The sequence below is a fragment of the Pogona vitticeps genome, chromosome 5 (genome assembly GCF_051106095.1).
Source record: "Pogona vitticeps strain Pit_001003342236 chromosome 5, PviZW2.1, whole genome shotgun sequence".
Taxonomy (NCBI): domain Eukaryota; kingdom Metazoa; phylum Chordata; class Lepidosauria; order Squamata; family Agamidae; genus Pogona; species Pogona vitticeps.
In genome coordinates, this window is record NC_135787.1 from 164,218,181 (window position 1) to 164,238,382 (window position 20,202).

Genomic DNA, 20,202 nt, shown 5'->3' on the forward strand with positions numbered 1-20,202 from the left:
GGTGGGGTGTTTCTCTGCCTGAACTGCTGGGCACGAGAAGCAGCGCCTTGAGTTCTGTCTTTTCACACAACTGGACTTACACAAGCAGCAGCTGCAGGCAGGGTCACTGGCATTGCCTTCCCTCACAACACACACTCCACAGCCTTGTGTCAGAGTCCAGAAAGATCAGGCAGAGAGTGACAGATGAAGAGTCCCCCACCCACACCCACCCCGATTGCTTTCCCTCAGGGACTGGCTGGTCCAGGTACCTCTCTGCCTGGTCCTCAGCACCCCCCCTCCCCGCTGGCCTGAGTCAGGGAATGAGCCAAACCGAGGAGGGGGGGTAAAGATGTCTCTCTACCACTGCCTCCTATGTACACACAGAGAGAGACATACAGTGCTCAGGCAGCACACCTACAACCACTCCAGTCTCAAAATAATTGTGGATCCTCAGGATTTCCCAAAACAACACCCCCCCCCGCTTCCTAACGAAAGAGGGTTGGGGGCTGAGGGTGGATTTGCCCTGGAAGGGGAGCCTTTAGGAGAAGGGAGAGGAAGGGGGGCAGTCGGGAAGAAGGGCACCACACGCGCAGGGGGCAAGGGGGCCACCAGATAGACTGGAAACTGGAGACAAAAGGGGAAATGGGTGGAAGGCAGGAGGGATGGGGTAGGGGGCGAGAAGCTAGGTGGGAGAGCGCAGAGGGAACCCTGGATCAGGACCGGGGGGGGGAAACAGGCGAGGTTAGAGAGGGGGGCCAGTAGAGGGCGGGAAAGGGAAGCCCAGCGGGCCAGAGATCGGCCCCTGGGGAAGGGAAAGGAGGGCAGTGCCAGGGGGCTGGCGGGGTCGCCGGGGCTTCTTCCCCCTTACCCATCGCCCGTTGTCTTTCAGCAGCAGCGGCGGCGGCGGCGGCTGTGGCGACGGCTCCTCTGCCTCCTGGGCCCCCGGCGGGGAGATGCTGGGATCCGCAGCGGCGTCTCGCCCCATCCCTGATTCCGGCAGCCGCGGCCGCCCCCCGGCATGGCTCAGCCTGGGCGAAAGCGCTGCGCCTCCCTCCTCCTCCTCCTCCTCCTCCTCCTCCTCCTCCTCGCCGCCGCGTCCCCGCCCCCCCCGCCCGTTTTCAGCAGCGGCGGCGGCGGCGGCGGCACCAGCAGCCGCCTCTGCAGGGGCGGGTGGGGGCGAGCGAGGGAGGGAGGGAGGGAGCCGCAAAGACGGGTCCGGAGCGTGGGGAATCGGAGGTGGGGTTGGGGGGAAGAGGGAAGGAGGGAGGGGGGCTTGAGCTCCGGAGGGGCGATCTTGGCGCGGAGAAAGAGCCCCAATGAAGCGGGACAGAAATAGGCGATGGCAAGGGGTGGGGGGTGGGAGGTGGAAATCGCCTCCCCGGACAAGAATAAAATTCTAATACTTCTAATAATAAGGCGATCGAGGCCCCTCCCCCTCCTCCTCCGTCGCCTCCTCCTCGCAGAGCCTCGCCGCCGCCAAAGGAGGGAGCCCGATGCTGGCGCGATCGAGAGAGAGATCGGGTCGGGAGAGCGGGTGCTCCTTTCCCCCCTCGGCTCTGGCCAAGGCTGGCAGGTCGGTCTGATCGCGGCAGCGTCTGCGGCAGTCCTGGGAAGCCGCGACCATCTGCGTGGGTCTCCCTCTCCTCGGTCCGTCCGTCCGTCCGTCCGTCCACTCTGCTGCCCTCAAGGTTCCTTCCGAGGGCCGCCCCCCCCCCAGATCTTGGGCCCTTGGGCTGTGCCAAACAAGATCACGCAACCCCACCTCTCGTCCTTCCTCCAGGTTAAAAATATCCCCACCACCCCCGGACGCAAGGACGGGCGGGGGGGGGGGAGAAACCGGGAGGGGGTGGAAGAGGAGGGACACGGGCTTCAAGAACAGCTCGCGGGGGGTGTGTGTGGATTAAGTCATCTCAGCATCATCATGACCATTGCAGCCTTTAAAAAAAAAATCTAGGTAGGGCTCTCCTGTGTCTCCCTCCCGCCGCTCCTTTCTCCTCCTTCCTCTAAAAAACCCGATCCTCCCGGACGCCGCCGGTAGCAAGAGCAAGCATTACTGTATCGACGGAGATTGGAGGGGGGTGATCGCAACCTACGCCCAGCTACTGCTAAAGAGCACAGATCGGCCTTTCTCTGCGTGTGTCTGTGTGCACACACACTCGCGCTTGTGTTCTGCCTCGGCCATGGCAGGGAATACAAAGGAACGCCTTGTGTTTCCGAAGCCGCTTTGGAAAGGGGAGGGCGGGGCGGGGACGGCTGGGTGGGCTTTGAGGGGGTCTGCCTTGGGCAGCCGGGCTGGCTGGGCGAGAGAGCTCCGCAGGAGGCAGCCGAGCGAGCCCAGCCCGAAGGGGAGAGGAGCGGAGGCAGGCAGGCAGGCAGGCAGGCAGAGCCTCTACGCCCGGAGGCACCTGGAAGAGGAGCAGCGGCCAGTGGGCTGGAAGGGAATGGAGGAAAGCCTCCATGGGATGCTCTGTGGATCTGTAAAATGGACATAACAGTGTTCCTCATCCAGAGGGTAGTGGGGAGGGTGAACGCTGCGTCAAGAGCCAATTGATTGCACATCTCTTTCATTCCTGGCAGAGAAGTAACTGTGTTACCTAACGTTATATGCAAATATTTTGGGGGCTTTCCCAGCAGGCTATCCCTGCCTCTTAGCAATGAAAGTGCAGTAGCGCCTTGTTTAGTTTAGTTCAATATCCAATTTTATTTATCCTGCGTTGAGATTAAAACCTTTCATTTTCTGCACCAGGAACATGCAATAGGTGGGGGAGTGTTTTTTTGCTTTTCTGCTTAGTAACCCAGAACATACAATCAGAACTGCTATTTGGAAGTGTGATTGCACATGTTTTATGGTTGGGCACCTATTGGACAATACTTGTGATGTCACAAATGATGGAGACACCATTCTTTTGCCACAGTACTGTTCCCTGAAGTTTAATTGATGAATTGATTGCTTTTGAGAGGCTGGGAACTTGCTCACTGTAATATTGAAACCTAAGAAATATGTTGATATGTTTACACTGTGGTTTTTTTTTAAAGATAGGAAATAAATTTACTGTCTCACACACTTAATTCCTAACCATTTTGTACAACTTTTTTTTGTTTTATTAGTTGAATATTTTTTGAGGAATAAAAATCTAGTACTGTTTTTGAATGTAAAACATCATCTTTTTAGGCAGGTTTTTATGGGTCTCTGAATGCCTTTTTTAAAGTTAAGACAGTTTTTAATGATTGCTTGCTTTTAATTATTTGATCATATTTTAATTACTGTATAGTTTAATTGTTTTTAATATTTAACTTTTTGAAATTCTATTCTTTTAATATTGTGAGCCACCTTGGGTCCCCTTATCAGGAGAAAGGCAGCCTATAAATAATACTCCCTAAAATCCCAATGAACTGTGGCCAAATAATGAAACTTGGGCTTATAGTGGTATATAAGTGTGATGAATATACATTGCAGTGTCATCCCAACCCATTGAATAAGCTTTCTGGAGGCATTTAGAATCAGGTCGTAGTGCCCCTCTGCCAGCCCTCAGTGGTAGAAAGACTTACTCTTCTCACTCATGCAACTCTATTGCTCCCACTCAAGAGCTCTGAAAGAGAATGTTACTCTGGTAGTTCTCCTGGGGCAGTAGGAGGAGTAAGCCTCTCATGGGGTGTTAAGGGCACCAGTACTTTTGGGTCTCCTGTTTGCAAAGCCTTGCAGATCCCACAAAGGGATCTTGGTAAGTATTTCGGAGGGAGGGGAGAGAAATGTATACGGGGTGGGTGGGGAGTGCAGGTGTTCTCCCATGTGTTTGGCAGAGAGATCCAAATGGACGTGTGAGTGTGGAGGACCTAGTACGCTGTTCCGTTCTGCAGAATGGTTTCAAGTGTCTGTGTGATGATTGTTTGGCAGGAGCTTGTGTTGGCAGTAGAAACTTGGTAAACTTGGTATCTGTGGCTTGGAACTTGGGGACAAGTGTTTGAACAGGGGGTGACAGACCAACCCTGACACTGCGCCCACCGAAGGTGGTTTTTTGAGTGGCCAGAGGCAAGAAACCTGTGAGGCTGTCAAACTTGGAGGAATAGTTTTAGCATAAGAGAGAAGAGTTTGGTCCCTACTCTGCTTCAATGCGCGCTAGATAACTTTAAGCATTTGGAGCCACCAACACCGGTGAAACTCACCAAGAAACAGTTAATCAACTTATGTTCCATGGTCTGGCCCACTTACCATCTTGGCCAAGACTTGCTTGGCCAACTACTTGGGCCTTAATTTTAAGGATTCTCTTTATGTATATGTATATGTTACTTTTTCTTAACCTTAGTTAGGATCTCCTCTTCTCCCCCTTTCCATCTCCACTCTTTCCAAACTCCTTTCCTCTCCCTTTCCTTTTCCACACCTTCTATACTCCTTTCCGTGCCTGAAAAGCACGGTAATCTATGCACCCGGGTAGGTGGGGCTTGTTAGCCTTGAAAGGCAGCCCATCTAGGAAAAGGAAAACTCCGATTTCAAACCTCCACTGCATTGTGGCTATATCCACCGATGGAAAAGGCTTCAGGAGTTAACCTCGAGGCAAAAGCTGGAGCCGGAGTTCAGAGGCAGTTCGTGACCATGTACAGTCATGCTCTGGCAACTCCTGTGACATCACTGGAACCAGTTGTATTGGCTCTTGCCTTTCCATTGGACTATTTCAGTGACATGGAAAGGGAGGATTTTCTGCTTGGGTAACAGCCTATCCTCCATATTATTTTACCCAGGCTTCATGTTCTGGAGAGGACACTCCAACTTTGTGTACAGTGTCAAAACAACACATGAAGTAGCAGTTACTGGTTATATGTCTTTACTCGATTGGTGTAGAGCATGATGCCAGGGGCTACTTCTGACAGTGGGATAGGTCATTGCATCTCACTAGGTAGCTACCGCCGGCCTTAAGCTGGGCAGCCCCCAACCAATAAGGTGCTGCCTCGCCACAGTCTGTTCACCTCACAGGATGCATGGGGTTTAGGGTGAAAGCTGACAAGCACATTGATAACCCTGCACCATGCAATAATCATAAGAAAACTTCTGCCCTAAAGCTGGATACCTGGAATGTTCAGACAATGACCCCTGGCTTTGCTGATGACCTGCAGGAAATAGATGCTGCGCACAAGACCGCTGTCATTGACATGGAACTGAGTAGGCTGCAGATGGACATTGTTGCCCTGCAAGAGATGAGATTGCCAGACTCGGGATCTGTCAAAGAAAAAAAAATTCTCATCCTTCTGGCAGGGAAAACCATTGAATGAGACCAGGGAATATGGTGTTGGCTTTGCAGTCAGAAATACTCTGCTGAGATCCATTATTCCACCTACTGTGGAGAGTGAAAGAATCCTGTCTCTGCAGCTCCATTAGCAGGACTAGTCACCCTTATTAGTGCATATGCACCAACACTGTCATCTACAACAGAAGTCAGAGACAAATTCTATGACTATCTGCAGGTGCTATCAAAAGAATCCCTGAGAAAGAGCTGATGTTCATTCTCGGAGACTTTAACGCTAGAGTTGGTGCTGATCACAATTCTTGGCCCACTTGTCTAACCTATTTTGGCATTGGGAAGATGAATGAAAATGGCCAATGCTTGCTGGAGTTTTGCTGTTATTATGGTGTTTGTGCCAGCAACATGTTCTTTAATACGAAGCTTCGACACAGAGACTCTTGGAGACATCCAAGATCGAAGTATTGGCATCAGCTCGATTTGATCCTCGCTAGACGCTCTAGCCTTCCTAGTATTATGATCACACGCTGATATCAGAGTGCTTATTGCGATACTGATCACTCTCTTGTGTGTAGCAGAGTAAAACTACAAATAAAGAGATTGTATAACATGAAAAAGGAAGGAAGACCATGTACTGACATCAGAGAAAAGTGGAGGAATTTGCTCAAGCACTTGAGGAAACACTTCCAGGCCCAGGTGGTGCAAATGCACCTGAACGATGGGAACATTTCAGGAATTTTGTTTATAATACAGCCTTGTCCACATTAGGCAAGAACATAAAAAAGATGGCAGACTGGTTTGGAGGAGTTGATGCCAGCCATCAAGGAAAAGAGGAGAGCTCTAGCAGCATACAAAGCTGTCCTAGTGAGTACAGCTTGCAGGCTCTTCAAGTTGCTCGTAACAAAGTCCAACAGACTGCCAGGAGATGTTCTAACAATTACTGGCTTCAGCTCTGCTCTCAGATACAGATAGCAGAGAACACAGGTAACATCAAGGGAATGTATGACAGTATCAAGCAGGCTTTAGGTCCAATACAGAAGAAATCTGCTCCCCTGAAGTCTGCTACAGGTGTGCTCATCCAGGACCGAGCACAGCAGATGGAACGCTGGGTGCATCACTACTCTGAGCTATATTCCAGAGAGAATGTAGTAACCGAGGAGGCATTAAATAACATCGAGTGCCTGCCTTGGAAGAATTGGACAGTGAACCAACTTCAGCAGGAAAAAAAAGCAGCCTTGGATTCCCTTGCCTCCGGCAAGGCACCTGGGAAGGATAACATTCTTGTTGAAGTGCTGAAGTACTGTAAAGAGATCATTACCAGTGAGCTGTATGAAATCTTTTGTCTTTGCTGGAGGGAAGGTGGAGTACCACAGGACATGAAGGATGCAAACATCGTCACATTGTATAAGAACAAAGGAGACAGGGGAGACTGCAATAACTACCGTGGCATCTCTCTTCTCAGCATTGTAGGGAAGCTGCTTGCCCGTGTTGTGCTGAAGAGACTCCAGATGCTTGCAGACAAAGTCTATCCAGAATCACAGTGTGGATTTCGAGCTAATAGATCCACAATTAACATAGTATTTTCCCTCAGACAGTAGCAGGACAAATGTAGGGAACAATGACAGCCACTCTGTGGCCTTCATAGATCTTACAAAGGCCTTTGAGTTGGTTAGCGGGGACGGTCTTTTTAAAATACTTCCCAAGATTGGATGCTCACCTCGACTCCTTAACATCATCTTTTCATGAGGAAATGAAGGGCACTGTAGTTTTTGATGGCTCAACATCAGATCCCTTTGACATCCGAAGTGGAGTGAAACAGGGCTGTGTCCTCACTCCAAATCTGTTTGGGATCTTTTTTGCTGTCATGCTGAAGCATGCTTTTGGAACTGCAACAGAAGGTGTCTATCTCTGGACTAGATCAGATGGAAAGTTCTTTAATCTCTCTTGATTGAGAGCGAAGACCAAAGTCCAGCTGAGGCAGGCAGTGCATCATGGCCTCTCCCATTTTGAAGAGACACTTGTTCAGTAGGCCGAGGCAAAGAGGCAGTCCCAAAACCAGCAAAATCAGGGAGCTGGACGGGACAGATTGTATTTGTCTTCATTGTGGAAGGGATTGTCACTCTCGAATTGGCCTTCTCAACCACACTGGACGCTGTTCCAAGACCTCTATTTAGAGCACATTACCATAGTCCCTCGAGACTAAAGGATGCCTACAAAGTTGAATGTGGTATATTATTATCAGTGCTGGAATAGTTAACTTTCCTGATATTTTTAAAGTAGCGAATAAGAATATTGATATTCCCTGAGATAAGGATGCCTCCTTTTTAAACTTAGAGACAGATGGATGATGTTTAATCAATATTAATATTAGTTAAGAACTACAAATAGTGCTTTACAGCTACATTGGCCCACATTGGTCAATTGAAATGAATGGGGCAACTTAGCTATAATTTACTTTCAGTGGGACTTAACATGACTAATAAGGCAGGCTGCATACAGTAGGACTTAGCACGGGTAAGGTGGGCTGCACCTTTTTTGCTGTCATGTGTCATCAACTCAGTTCTGAATTATGGAAACCTTAATAAGCTTTTTGAGGTATGTGAGATGTTCAAGGAGTGATTTGCTGATGGTTTCTATGGTTGATTAGGGAACCCAAATGTCCTAAGACCTACTCCAACATATTTTATACTACATTACACTGGCTCTCAAGGCTGCACTCTTACCAAGGAGTAAGTCTCATTGAACTCAGCGGACTTGCTTCTAAGAAGCAATGCATAGTATTGAACTATAAATTTGCAATGAACCTAGTATGGCTGCAGCAAGGATCAAGGACCTTATGTTGTTGGACTACAATTCTCAAAATCCCTCACTACTGACTATGCTGGATACAGCTGGTAAGGAGTTGCAGTCCAAGCACATCTGGAGGGCCATCAGATCATACAGTTTATGAACACTGGGTATCCCCTTGCCCCCTTGTTCTTTTTAGTCTTTATGTCATTAAGAGATTGTTCATGGTGCAAAGTGACACTGAATCTATGGTGTGTGTGTGTGTGTGTGTGTGTGTAGGTAGGTAGGTAGGTAGGTAGGTAGGTAGGAAGGAAGGAAGGAAGGAAGGAAGGAAGGAAGGAAGGAAGGAAGGAAGGAAGGAAGGAAGGAAGGAAGGAAGGAAGGAAGGAAGGAAGGAAGGAAGGAAAATGAACTGAATGATCTGAACTTGATGGCTGTGTTGGGTGCATATGAGCTGTCCCTCCAGAGACTGATCAACAGCATCTTTTGATAATTTCTCACATGGATCAACTTTCATAGGAGCAGTTCTGTTAGATCAGATTCAAGTTGATCTAGTTCAGCATCCTGTTTCCCATAGTGACCAGTTCTGTGCAGTCTGGGAAGCCTGGCAAGAAGGACATGAAAAGCAGCAATGGGTACCAATCTGGCTGGTTTTTAAAAAGGGATTGGATACATTGATGGATATTAGGGTCATCAATGACTACTAGTGAGAGTGGCTCTATTGTCATCTCCAGTATCAGAGGCAATAGACCAGCCATTGTGAAGTGTGAGAGTGAGCATGCAGCTGTCTGTACTCACATTCTGCTTCTTGGCTTTCTTTAAGTAACTGGTTGACCAACATGTGAACAGCCCATTTAATGAGGCAGAACATAAGACAATGACAGGAACCGTGTTGGATCAGATTAGACCAGTGGTTCTTGGGTCCCTAGATGTTCTTTGGACTAAAACTCCCAGAAGCCTTCACCGCTAGCTATGTCAGTCAGGATTTCTGGGAGCTGTAGTCCAAGAACATCTGAGGACCCAAGGTTAGGAACCACTGGATTAGACATGTTCCCAGTAGCATGATGTGTCTGAATGCAGAGGTAGCATATAGCCAGTGCCTTCATTGCATTGATTATTTGTGCCAGTCTATTGGATTCATAGGACTTGCACTGCTTTGCACTTGTTAGAAGAAGGGCACGATAGAGGTGGGAGGGCTCTGAATGGGAAACGTGTACCATTTCTTATATTAAATTCCAGACGAGCAGCCATGTGAGTCAGTGGTAGCATAAGCAAGGGAAAGTTTTTCGGCACTTTAAAGGATAACAAATATATTGTGGCATTATTATGCATATGTGTATGTCCATACAAAATGGGAAATATGCTTTTTTGGGATCGAGGTTTCTGGACACCCTAGCCAGTATAGGAGTTGTAGTGTAATAAAAGTAACTTTTCCAATGCCTGTATAAGTATGTGGAACTTAGTCTTTAAGGTGCCACAAGACTCTGCTGTTTTTGTTGGAGAGTCAGTATACAACAGTACAGGAGCAATAGTGGGTTCAGCCCTTTGAAACCTGAGCTTACTTTCCCCTTATAAAGGAACCATGTCCACACTTCTTTCTAAGAAAACAGGAAAGCTTGTGTTTATCAGAGAAATACAGTTAGGGATAGGAATGGTGACAGAAGTTCTAGTCTAGCTAGTGGGAAATGTCAGGAGTCATGGCTGCCCCTTTGATCTCTAGAGAACAAAGGGAATATGTCTCTTGGAGGAACAAGAGAGAGATGTGAAAGGGAAGAAGGGGACATCACCAACCCTAAGAATCACTATCTAAGGTTGAAGGAAAGTCAGCACAGGTCAGAGCAGATAAAGGACAGTCTCAAAAACCTGAGTAGGACCACTCTTTCTGCAATTCCCTTGTAAAGACCTGCATCTTCTTGAGTGTGACCTCAGTTTCACCTAGTCACTTCCAGCATTTTTTCCACAAAAATACAGTGGTGCCTCGCTGTGACGAGGTTCGTCTTTGGCCGGGGGGGGTTGGGTGGTAAAGGCGGGAAATAAACGCGGAGGCGAGTTCGAGTCTTGAGAACTGACAACTTTATTCGCATGAACACTTAATTCCACGGGATCGAACGGATCCTTCAAAACATCATCGGTTAACAGGGCGTACTTCTTCGGTCTAACCACAGGCTGACCCATCTCATCATCTACCATGGGGCCGGGCCAAACCGCTCGCGATCCGTCGGGGTTCTTAAAGGTGCACTCCGGACGGCGCAGATGGTCCCACAGCAGGGGTGGCGGGCCCAATCCCCCTCCAAGGGTTTCTGTTGGAACTCGGGGCCCGGGCGGATAACCCTCCGTCCCCCACCATGGTAGCCCACTGGGAAGACCGAAACCCTCCATTCTAAGGGTTCGTAAGTCCTACCGCGACCGCAAGTTATGAGAGGTTCAGGCAGCAGTCCTCCTCCTTCTGGTAGGCTCTGGGTACTTGGGGACCCGTCCGCTAAGCTCTTGGCATCTTTCAACCAATCTGTCTGCACCCCTCTCGTGGTGCATCTGCCCAGCTCTCCCTCTCCCAGCCAACTGAACTCCCGCGCAAAATCTCCTTCCCCTTTCACCTCCTCCCACATGATCAAGTCCATCTCGGCTCCGCCCTCATCCACCAAGCACACTTCGGTAGGCCTTCTCTGTAGTTCTTCCTCACTCTCTATTTCTACCAGCACCCCTTCTGCACAGCCACTTGCGTCTTTCGGGCTTTCTTCTTCTGGGGACGGCACACTGGGTCCCACTCCTTCACACGCCCCCCTCTCTGAGTGGGCCGTCCTCCAGGGAAGGTTCTCCTTTTCCCCTTCCTGTCGAGAGAAATAGTCGGCATTAGAGTGTGCCTTCCCCTTCCTATACTGTACCTGAAATGAGAATGGTTGTAAACTAAGATACCATCTGGTCAGGCGGGCGTTGGTATCCTTCATGCGATTAAGCCACTGTAAGGGCGCATGATCTGTCACTAGTATGAACGGAGCCCCTAACAAATAGTACCTTAGGGCGTGCACCGCCCACTTCACCGCCAAGGCCTCTTTCTCGATTGTCGCATACTTTTGTTCCCGACTACTCAACTTTTTACTTAGGTACATTACCGGGTATTCCACCCCATCTCTCCTTTGAGATAAGACCGCGCCAATCCCCCTGTCAGAGGCATCCGTCTGCACCCAAAAAGGCAACTTAAAATCCGGAGCATACCTAGAAGGTAACGTTGCCAAGATCTCCTTAAGCTGTCTGAACGAGTGCTGTTCTGCTACACCCCATATAATGCTTTTCCCTTTCCGCTTCCGCGTCAAATCCGTGAGGGGAGCTGCCACCTCCGCAAAATTGGGCACAAATTGTCTGTAGTATCCGGCTAGCCCCAAAAATTGTTGGACCTCTTTCTTAGTTTTGGGTACCGTCCATGATACCACTTTGTCTACCTTATCTGACACCGGTTGTATTTTGCCACCTTCCACCTGAAACCCTAAGAATTGTACCCCTCTTCGCGCGATCTTGCATTTATCCGGATTCACTTTCAGCCCAGCCTTCTCAATCTCCCCAAGCACTCTTTTTATGTGTTCCAGATGTTCTTCCCAAGACTTACTATAGATCAAGATATCGTCGATGTAGGCCCCCGCGAAATCCCTAACCGGGGCTAAAACTTGATCCATCAACCTTTGGAACGTTGCGGCGGCGCCATGCAACCCGAATGGCATTTTTTTGAATTGATACAACCCCTGGGGTGTCACAAAGGATGTTTTCTCTTTGTCCTCCTCCCTTAAAGGGATCTGCCAATAACCTTTAGTAAGGTCAAGCGAGGTCAGATAGACTGACCCGCCCAATTTTTCCAAGAGGTCGTCCACCCGGGGCATGGGGTATGCGTCGAATTTGGAAACTTCATTCAATTGTCTAAAATCCACACATAGACGCATCTTCCCATCAGCCTTTGGCACCATCACTGGGTAGCTACGCCATGGGCTCCGCGAGGGTTCTATAATACCCAGGTGCAACATTTCCTCAACCTCCCTACTGATAGCCTCTTTAAGATGGTACGGCCAGGTTCTGTTCCCTGATCTCGTCACAACCCCCGCTGGAGTGTGTATCTCATGTTGTATCAGCCGAGTTTCACCAGGTACCCCTGAAAACAAATGCTGGAATTCGCTCTCTAGCTGCAATAAGTCCTGTTGTTGTGCCGCAGGTAAGGTCTCATCAATAGGTAACCGGCCCTCTATCCGTCCCCAAGAATCAACTTCTGGCCCAAACTCCTGCTCCTCCACTTCCCCCCACAACGCCTCTCTTTCTTTCCACTCCTTAAGGAGGTTGACGTGGAAGATACCCTTCTTCTTAGTCTTGTCCGGCATATATATCTCATAGTCGACATCTCCTATTTTCTGTACCACCTCATACGGGCCCTGCCAAGTCGCGAACAACTTGGCCTGTTCAGAAGGCATCAACAACAGAACCTTTTGCCCTGGGGCGAACTCCCGCACTTTCACTTTTTGATCGTATCTCCTCTTTTGCCCGGCTTGGGCCTGGCCAAGGTTGGCCTTGGCCAGTCCCACTGCTGTTCTTAGGTGCTCCCTCATTTCAATCACTTGTTGGATAGTGATCCGCGCGTCATCTGGACCTTCCTCCCACCTTTCTTTCACCAGGTCCAGAATGCCTCTGGGATTCCACCCATACATCAGTTCGAACGGAGAAAATCCTGTAGAGGACTGTGGTACCTCCCTTATGGCAAACATTAAAGGGGCTACTAACAAGTGCCATCGCCGGGGTTTTTCCATGACCAATTTCCGCAACATGCCTTTCAGGGTCTTGTTGAAACGTTCCACCAAGCCGTTACTCTGAGGATGATACACGGCGGTGTGAATGGGTTTCACCTCTAGGAGGCGCCACAACTCCTTCAAGGTTTGGCTCATGAAATTCGTGCCTTGGTCAGTAAGTATTTCCTTGGGAAACCCCAGCCTTGTGAATACCTGCATCAACTCCCGCGCTAGTACTTTGGCTGTGGTCGATCTCAGGGGGACCGCTTCAGGATATCGGGTGGCGTAATCTATGATCACTAATATATGAGTGTGCCCCCCTTGTGACTTGAGCAGTGGTCCCACAATGTCCAATCCTATCCTTTGAAAGGGATGATCCATAAGCGGCAATGGGATTAACTCAGCCCCCGTGGGTGGCTTCCTTTGGGTTTTCTGACACTGTGGGCAAGTTTCACAGTATTCTTTCACCCCCTTCCGCAACTCCGGCCACCAGAATCGCTGCTCTATCCTTGCCCTCATTTTTTCTTCTGCCAAATGTCCTGCCAAGGGAATATCATGAGCCAATTCCATAACTTTCGACCTCCATTTGGAAGGTACCACCAACCTTCTACTTGCATCCTCATGCACATAATACAACAGGTTGTTATCCATTTCCCACCCCCTTTGTCCTCTTACAATGGTTCCCGATGGCTGAGCCGCCAGCAGGGGCTCCCGCAGCGACGCGTCATCCTGCTGCATGGCTCTCACTTGTTCCCGCGACGTTTTCTGCAAAAAATCGGACTGATCCTTACTATCCTCCTCATCCCCTTGCAGCCCTTCCTTAACCGATCCCACATTGCGGGAGCCCACCCAGTCCCGACCAAGCAACATTTCACGCGTCAGTCCTGGAACGACCCCGATTTTCATATGTCTCTCGTCGTCCCCTACTTTCACTGTAGCCCACATAGTTTGGTACTTTTTAAGGTCCCCGTGGATGCATCGCACCGATAGTCCTCCATCCGTCTTATCGCCCGGTAGGTCTCTCACCAGGGTCGTCCCACATCCCGTGTCTATGAGGGCTCTTTTCTTCACCCCATTCACCCAAGCGTCTATTTCCCATCGTTCCGAGGTCGGGCCCTTAGTCTCTACCGCGCGCGTTAAGCGCCCCACCCACGAACAATCAATCCCGGGGCAATTCCTTTTCACGTGGCCCGGAACCCCACAGGAATAACAGACGATCCTCCCCTCTTTGTTGTCCTTCCCTACCACTCCTGGGGTATAGAGGGGTCGTCCGTCCTTGCCCTCTTTCCAGCCCGTGCCCGGCGCGTAAATCCTCTGATCAACCGTAATAGGCCGGACCAGCTTGGGTGCAAACGGCTCGAAACCTTTTCCGCGCGCTCTGGCCGATCCGCTCATCTCCGTGCCCGCCTTCGCAGTAAGGTTGGAAGTTGAAAGCGAGACTTCTCCACCTCGTGGTCGCTGTCTCTCCGCCCAGGGGGTGGTCACTTCCTTGTTCGCTTCTTCCGTGTTGCTGTAGTCCTCCAGCAGCGTAATCGCCCTCTCTAGCGTTTTGGGATTATTCTTCTGCACCCAGTTTCTCGCGCCGGTTCCTAGGGACTGCACGAGCTGTTCAAGTACAACCGCATCCACTAACTTCTCACCATCGTTTTCGGCTGGTTTCAACCACCTCATCGCGTTAGCTCTCATCCTCTGTGCGACCGTGCGCGGGTGGGTTCCTGGCTTCCACTTCAACTCCCTTAGTCTCTTTCTATAAGTTTCCTCCGTTAAGTTCAAGGTGTTCAAAATAGCATTTTTCACCGCGTCATACCGCGTCGCCTCCTGGACTCCCAGGGTATCAACCACCTCCTGTAACAGGCCGGTGAGACATGGTATGAGCACCAGAGTCCACTGGTCCCGTGGCCACCCCGCAGCCGTGGCCACCCTCTCGAACGTGTGCAAGTACGCCTCAGGGTCATCCGTGGCGGTCATCTTCTGTATTCGGATTGGGGCCGGTCCCGCCACTAGGCTGCCCCTGACGCTAGCCAGATTCCTGCCGCCCCTCTCCTCTTCACTCCCTCTCCCACGCATTTGCCGGGCCATCAAGATTTGCTGCTCCGTCAGGTTTTCTATAAGTCGGGCTTGTCTCTCCATCGCTTCTCGCAACCGGTCCACCTCCTGGTTTCCCGCCATTTCCGTCCCCCCGGCCCCACGTTGGGCGCCACTGTGACGAGGTTCGTCTTTGGCCGGGGGGGGTTGGGTGGTAAAGGCGGGAAATAAACGCGGAGGCGAGTTCGAGTCTTGAGAACTGACAACTTTATTCGCATGAACACTTAATTCCACGGGATCGAACGGATCCTTCAAAACATCATCGGTTAACAGGGCGTACTTCTTCGGTCTAACCACAGGCTGACCCATCTCATCATCTACCATGGGGCCGGGCCAAACCGCTCGCGATCCGTCGGGGTTCTTAAAGGTGCACTCCGGACGGCGCAGATGGTCCCACAGCAGGGGTGGCGGGCCCAATCCCCCTCCAAGGGTTTCTGTTGGAACTCGGGGCCCGGGCGGATAACCCTCCGTCCCCCACCATGGTAGCCCACTGGGAAGACCGAAACCCTCCATTCTAAGGGTTCGTAAGTCCTACCGCGACCGCAAGTTATGAGAGGTTCAGGCAGCAGTCCTCCTCCTTCTGGTAGGCTCTGGGTACTTGGGGACCCGTCCGCTAAGCTCTTGGCATCTTTCAACCAATCTGTCTGCACCCCTCTCGTGGTGCATCTGCCCAGCTCTCCCTCTCCCAGCCAACTGAACTCCCGCGCAAAATCTCCTTCCCCTTTCACCTCCTCCCACATGATCAAGTCCATCTCGGCTCCGCCCTCATCCACCAAGCACACTTCGGTAGGCCTTCTCTGTAGTTCTTCCTCACTCTCTATTTCTACCAGCACCCCTTCTGCACAGCCACTTGCGTCTTTCGGGCTTTCTTCTTCTGGGGACGGCACACTGGGTCCCACTCCTTCACACTCGCTTAACGATTTTAATTGGTTAAAAAAAATCGCTATGTGAAAACATCATTAAGCGAAACACCATTTCCCATAGAGATGCATTGAAAACCGGATAATCCGTTCCAATTGGAACGGATTACCATCCTTAAGCAAAAATCGCTATAGGAAAAAACGTTAAGCGAAACGCGGTTCCTCCATTGAAATGCATTGAAGCCTATTTTAATAGGGGGGAAAAATTCACAAAAAATTCAAAAAGACTCAGAACAAAGCCAAATTAAGTTAACGAAGGTTTTATTAGGTGCACTAACGATTCCAAGCATTTTAAACATTTTTTAAACATTTTAGAATATTTTAAAAATAGCGAAAATGGGGCTGTCGAAAAAACATTAAGCGAAACAAGGGGACCTAAAACCAAAAACGTTAAGCAAAGCATGGTCCCGAAATCGTTAAGCAAAAATTGCCCATAGGGAAAATCGTTAAACGAAGCGCAAGATCGCTCCGAAAAAAAAAACATTAAGCAAATTTTTTGTTATACAAAGCAATCGTTAAGCGAGGCACCACTTATATGTGGTGGCTAATGGAATGTGGTGATGATATTGTGGCAGCCAGCAAATTGTGTGCTTGAGGTGCTGTCAATCCAAGACCAATCAGCTCATTCAAATCCTTTCCCAGCTCACTTTCTGTCACTTAGGCAGGCATAGTAGTGGGGAGGGGGGACCTAACATCAGCATTTCATGCATGTGTCTGTGTGTAGACATCAACAGTGCAAGGCAGCTGCGGTGAGAGAAAATGAACTAGAAACAGTGACAAAGGACTACCAGCCAAACAATTCATGTCCCTTGAGGGGACAACAATATACTTATAGTACTTTTGGTATGCAATTGTGGATATTCACTCCCATGCTAATTGCATGCTACAAATAGCACATCACCAATTATAGATTGAGAGAAAGTGCAGCTGGGCTTTGTTTTCAGAGAACATTAGGGACAGCTAGTCAATCAAGAGGGGAAAGTATACTACACATTTAAAATGATATCAAAAGTTGCTGAATAAGAATGTTCACATCCTGATCCTTCCAGTGGGGGAGGTTTAAGTACATGTTTTTGCCCTCCCGTTGAAATAAATGGGATTGGAAATGGCTTGACTTTTGGTCAGTGTGCTCGGTAAGAATACCAGTCATACAATGGAAGGGGCAGGCAGTGATATCATAGCCTACCAGTATGAATGAGTTTTGTTCTCTGGGTGGAAGAAGAATCATGTTCTGCTGGGGAAGAACAATGTGATGTTCTGTTGAGGATGAACAATGCAGAACCTTCAAAACAATGGGGTACATACCCAATAATTAATCAAAGCAGCACCAACCAGTGTTATCTTTGTGGATGCTCTCTGACACAGGAGTAGGCAAAGTATGCCCTCCCTCAAATGTTGTCCGACTGCAGCACCCAGCATCCCTCACTATTGGTTATGCTGAACAGGAGCAGCTGGAGTGGCAGCCCAACAAAATCTAAAGAGCCACCTCTGTTCTAACAGACCTCAATCTAGTGCCAACAGTGCTATAGCCCACAGCTATGTAATGGAAAGAAGACCACTTGCCTGAAAAGTGACTGCAGGGGACAGACTGATGATATCCTTCTTGGTAAGAAGACCATAAAAGCAGCCATGCTGGATCAGTCCAGCAGCCTGTACATGAGTTGGCCAATCAGATGCCCATGATGTAAATACAGTGGTACAGTCCTGCCAGAAACTACCATGCAAAGGGATACCGCCTCCAATGGAAAAAGTAATAATACTGTATAGCCTTCAGGACTAGTAGCCACAGATAACATTCATCTCTTTGAATTTGTCCACATCTCTTTTAAAGACCCGTAAGCTTTTGGCCGGGGGACGTGGTGGCGCTGTGGGTTAAACCACAGAAGCCTCTGTACTACAAGGTCAGAAAAACAGCTCCCGTCGCTTGTCGCAGCTCCTGCCAACCTAGCAGTTCGAAAGCATGTAAAAATGCGAGTTGATAAACAGGTACCACCTTGGTGGGAAGGTAACGGCATTCTGTGTCTAGTTGCACTGGCCACTGTCTTCGGATAAAACGCTGACTCTACAGCTTGGAAATGCGGATGAGCACCATGCCCTAGAGTTGGACATGACTGGACTAAATGTTAAGGGGAACCTTTACCTTTACCTAAGCTTTTGGCCATCACTCCATCTTGAGGTACTGAATACTCCATCTTTTAACAATGTATTGTGTGAAAAAAGTGTTTCCTTGTATATGTCTTGAATCTCCAACACTCCAATTACAAAATCCTGTTTTTTATGGGCCACTTTCTCCTCAGCAAGTATGTTTTTGTACACTACTATCATATCTCCTTTCCTTTTCCCCCCAGCTAAACAGCCATAAACATTGTAACTTTTATTCAGTCCCTTGGTTGTTTTGAAGTCTCATGGCACAGTGGTTAAACTGCTGTACTGCAGCCAAACTGTGTCCATAACTCTGGGTTCAATAACAGGTAGCTGACTCAAGGGTCACTCAGCCTTCCAGCCTTCCAAGGTAAGTAAGGAGACAATGTGTAGGCTGCATAATTAACTTGTAAACTGCCCAGAGAGTGCTTTAAGCACTATGGGGCAGTATATAAGCAGCACACTTTTTTTTAATTGCCCTTCTTTGTATTTTCTTGATCTCCAGGTCATTTAGGCCTACATTAGTGCTCCTGTGTTTAAGTCCTATTACAATGGGAAAGTGCTTGGCTTCAAATGGAAAATAAGCGAAACAGATAATAGAACTTTTGGAAAATTCTAAAATAGTTTAGTTGTATTGTACTGATGGGCATGGGGAGCTATTATGTCCTGGGCCCTCATGATACCATTGTAAATAGCCAATAGATTTTCATGACACTGAAGTAGCCACATCTCAGAGAACACTCCCAGTCACCATGAAAACACTGACTGTGGAGAAAATGATACTTTCCAAGCAGCAGAATACAGTAGTTTGAGAAAGATGAGTATACTCTGAAGGAATCTGTGAGGAAAGGTTGTGTTTGAAGCTATTATGTTTGGAGGGGAAGAGTAAATTGTGACAACTGCCTTCTACTACACTTCTTTTCTAGTACTAGAAACATGGGTGATTCAGCAAAAAGAAACTCAATCTAGAATTCATTTCCGGGGGATGTAGTGATGGGCTTCAAGAGTGTTCCAGATGGAACATTTGTTTTAATTCATTTATTGGCTTCCACAATCCAAATTGATGTTAACATATTTTTTTTTCTCACCATACAGACAACAGAAGACTTGCCTCAATACATCCAGTTACTTTCCCCAGGACTTCCCTGACTTTTTCTTTACTTCAGAAAGGAAAGTTTATTTTCAGTCTCACATTGTTTTCGGGCATGGAGTCTGACGCTATGGCATATTCAGCTGAACTTTGTGTCCAGTTTAAGAGTTTCCTGTTTGGAAGCACTCAAAATTATTTTTGTATAAAAAACCAAAACGAACCAGAAACAGCTCCAGCGGAGAAGGTGCAGCAGGCAAATGGATCCCTGCTGGGAGGAAACTGGGGAAGGCTTGAGGGGTGGATGCAGTGGCCATGGCCACATGATTTAATGAGCCTGGGTTCTGCAAGATCCTGAGTGCTGTGCTGGTAAATATTGCTCTGACTTCCAGCAGGAGTGGCTAAAGGAACTGTAATTTGGTTCAAATGTGGTTCAAACAAACATACATTTATCTCTGTAGTTTACTTCTCTTCCTAACAAGCCTGATAAACAAACACGAAATAAATCCAGTTTCTTTTCTGGTTTGTTGGAGAAAAGCTGACAGCAGAAACCAGAGAGGCAATTGCACCTGTGTTTAAAAATATTCTAAATAAAGCACAAACTTGTCTTTACACCATGCTTCCATCCCTTCCAGTCTGAAAGAGAAAGAATGTTGTGGCTTGATGGAAATGCTTGGGAAACTGTAAGGTGAATGGTCTTGTCTTGGTGAGGAAGTTGGAATAGAGACCCTTGTTTTTAATTCATCTCCCTTCCTTTTTTGAGATCCCAGAGGAGAAGGAAAGCAAAGCATAACCTCAGAAGTTATGCAGTCCTACCCTTTGCTACAGCTTTCTAGATGCAGTGGACTACATTGACCATCCTCTCCAGCCAGCCAGGCCAATTTCCTGGCTGGTTGGGGAGGGAAGTAAAGAATTGTATTTCAATGTATCTGGAGGGCACCAATTTGGGGAAGGCTGCTTTTCTGAATAAAAGCAAAGTATGCTTCTTCTGTACTGCTCCATGGTGCTTAAAACATTCTCAGGACAGCTTACAATGTAATTATGCAGGCTACACGTTAAGAACTGTCATGCAAAATACAGCCATGGCATTTCTTGTCAAGTGCCATGAAGCCTCTGCTTAAACACCTCCTGTGAAGGGGAGCCCATCACTTCCTGAGGCAGTTTCTGCTCCCCTGTGGAAAAAGTCTTAGGGTCAGGAAGCCTACCCT

At 48.5% G+C, this 20,202-nt stretch overlaps 1 protein-coding gene and 1 long non-coding RNA gene across 4 annotated transcripts in view; one reads left to right on the plus strand and one right to left on the minus strand.

Annotated features, from left to right (window-relative positions):
• The window catches only part of MGAT3 (beta-1,4-mannosyl-glycoprotein 4-beta-N-acetylglucosaminyltransferase), a 59,157-nt gene extending 57,916 nt beyond the window's left edge, over positions 1-1,241 (minus strand). For all 3 annotated transcript variants that reach the window (XM_020810132.3, XM_073000124.2, XM_020810133.3), the window contains exon 1: positions 848-1,241. The gene's annotated coding sequence lies outside the window, so the exon portion shown is untranslated. The remainder of the gene's footprint in view (positions 1-847) is intronic.
• On the plus strand, positions 1,223-19,606 carry LOC144583093 (uncharacterized). Its single transcript, XR_013536685.1, has 2 exons — positions 1,223-1,552; positions 19,003-19,606. It is a non-coding gene; the product is annotated as an uncharacterized LOC144583093 (long non-coding RNA).
• Positions 19,607-20,202: the final 596 nt, after the last annotated feature.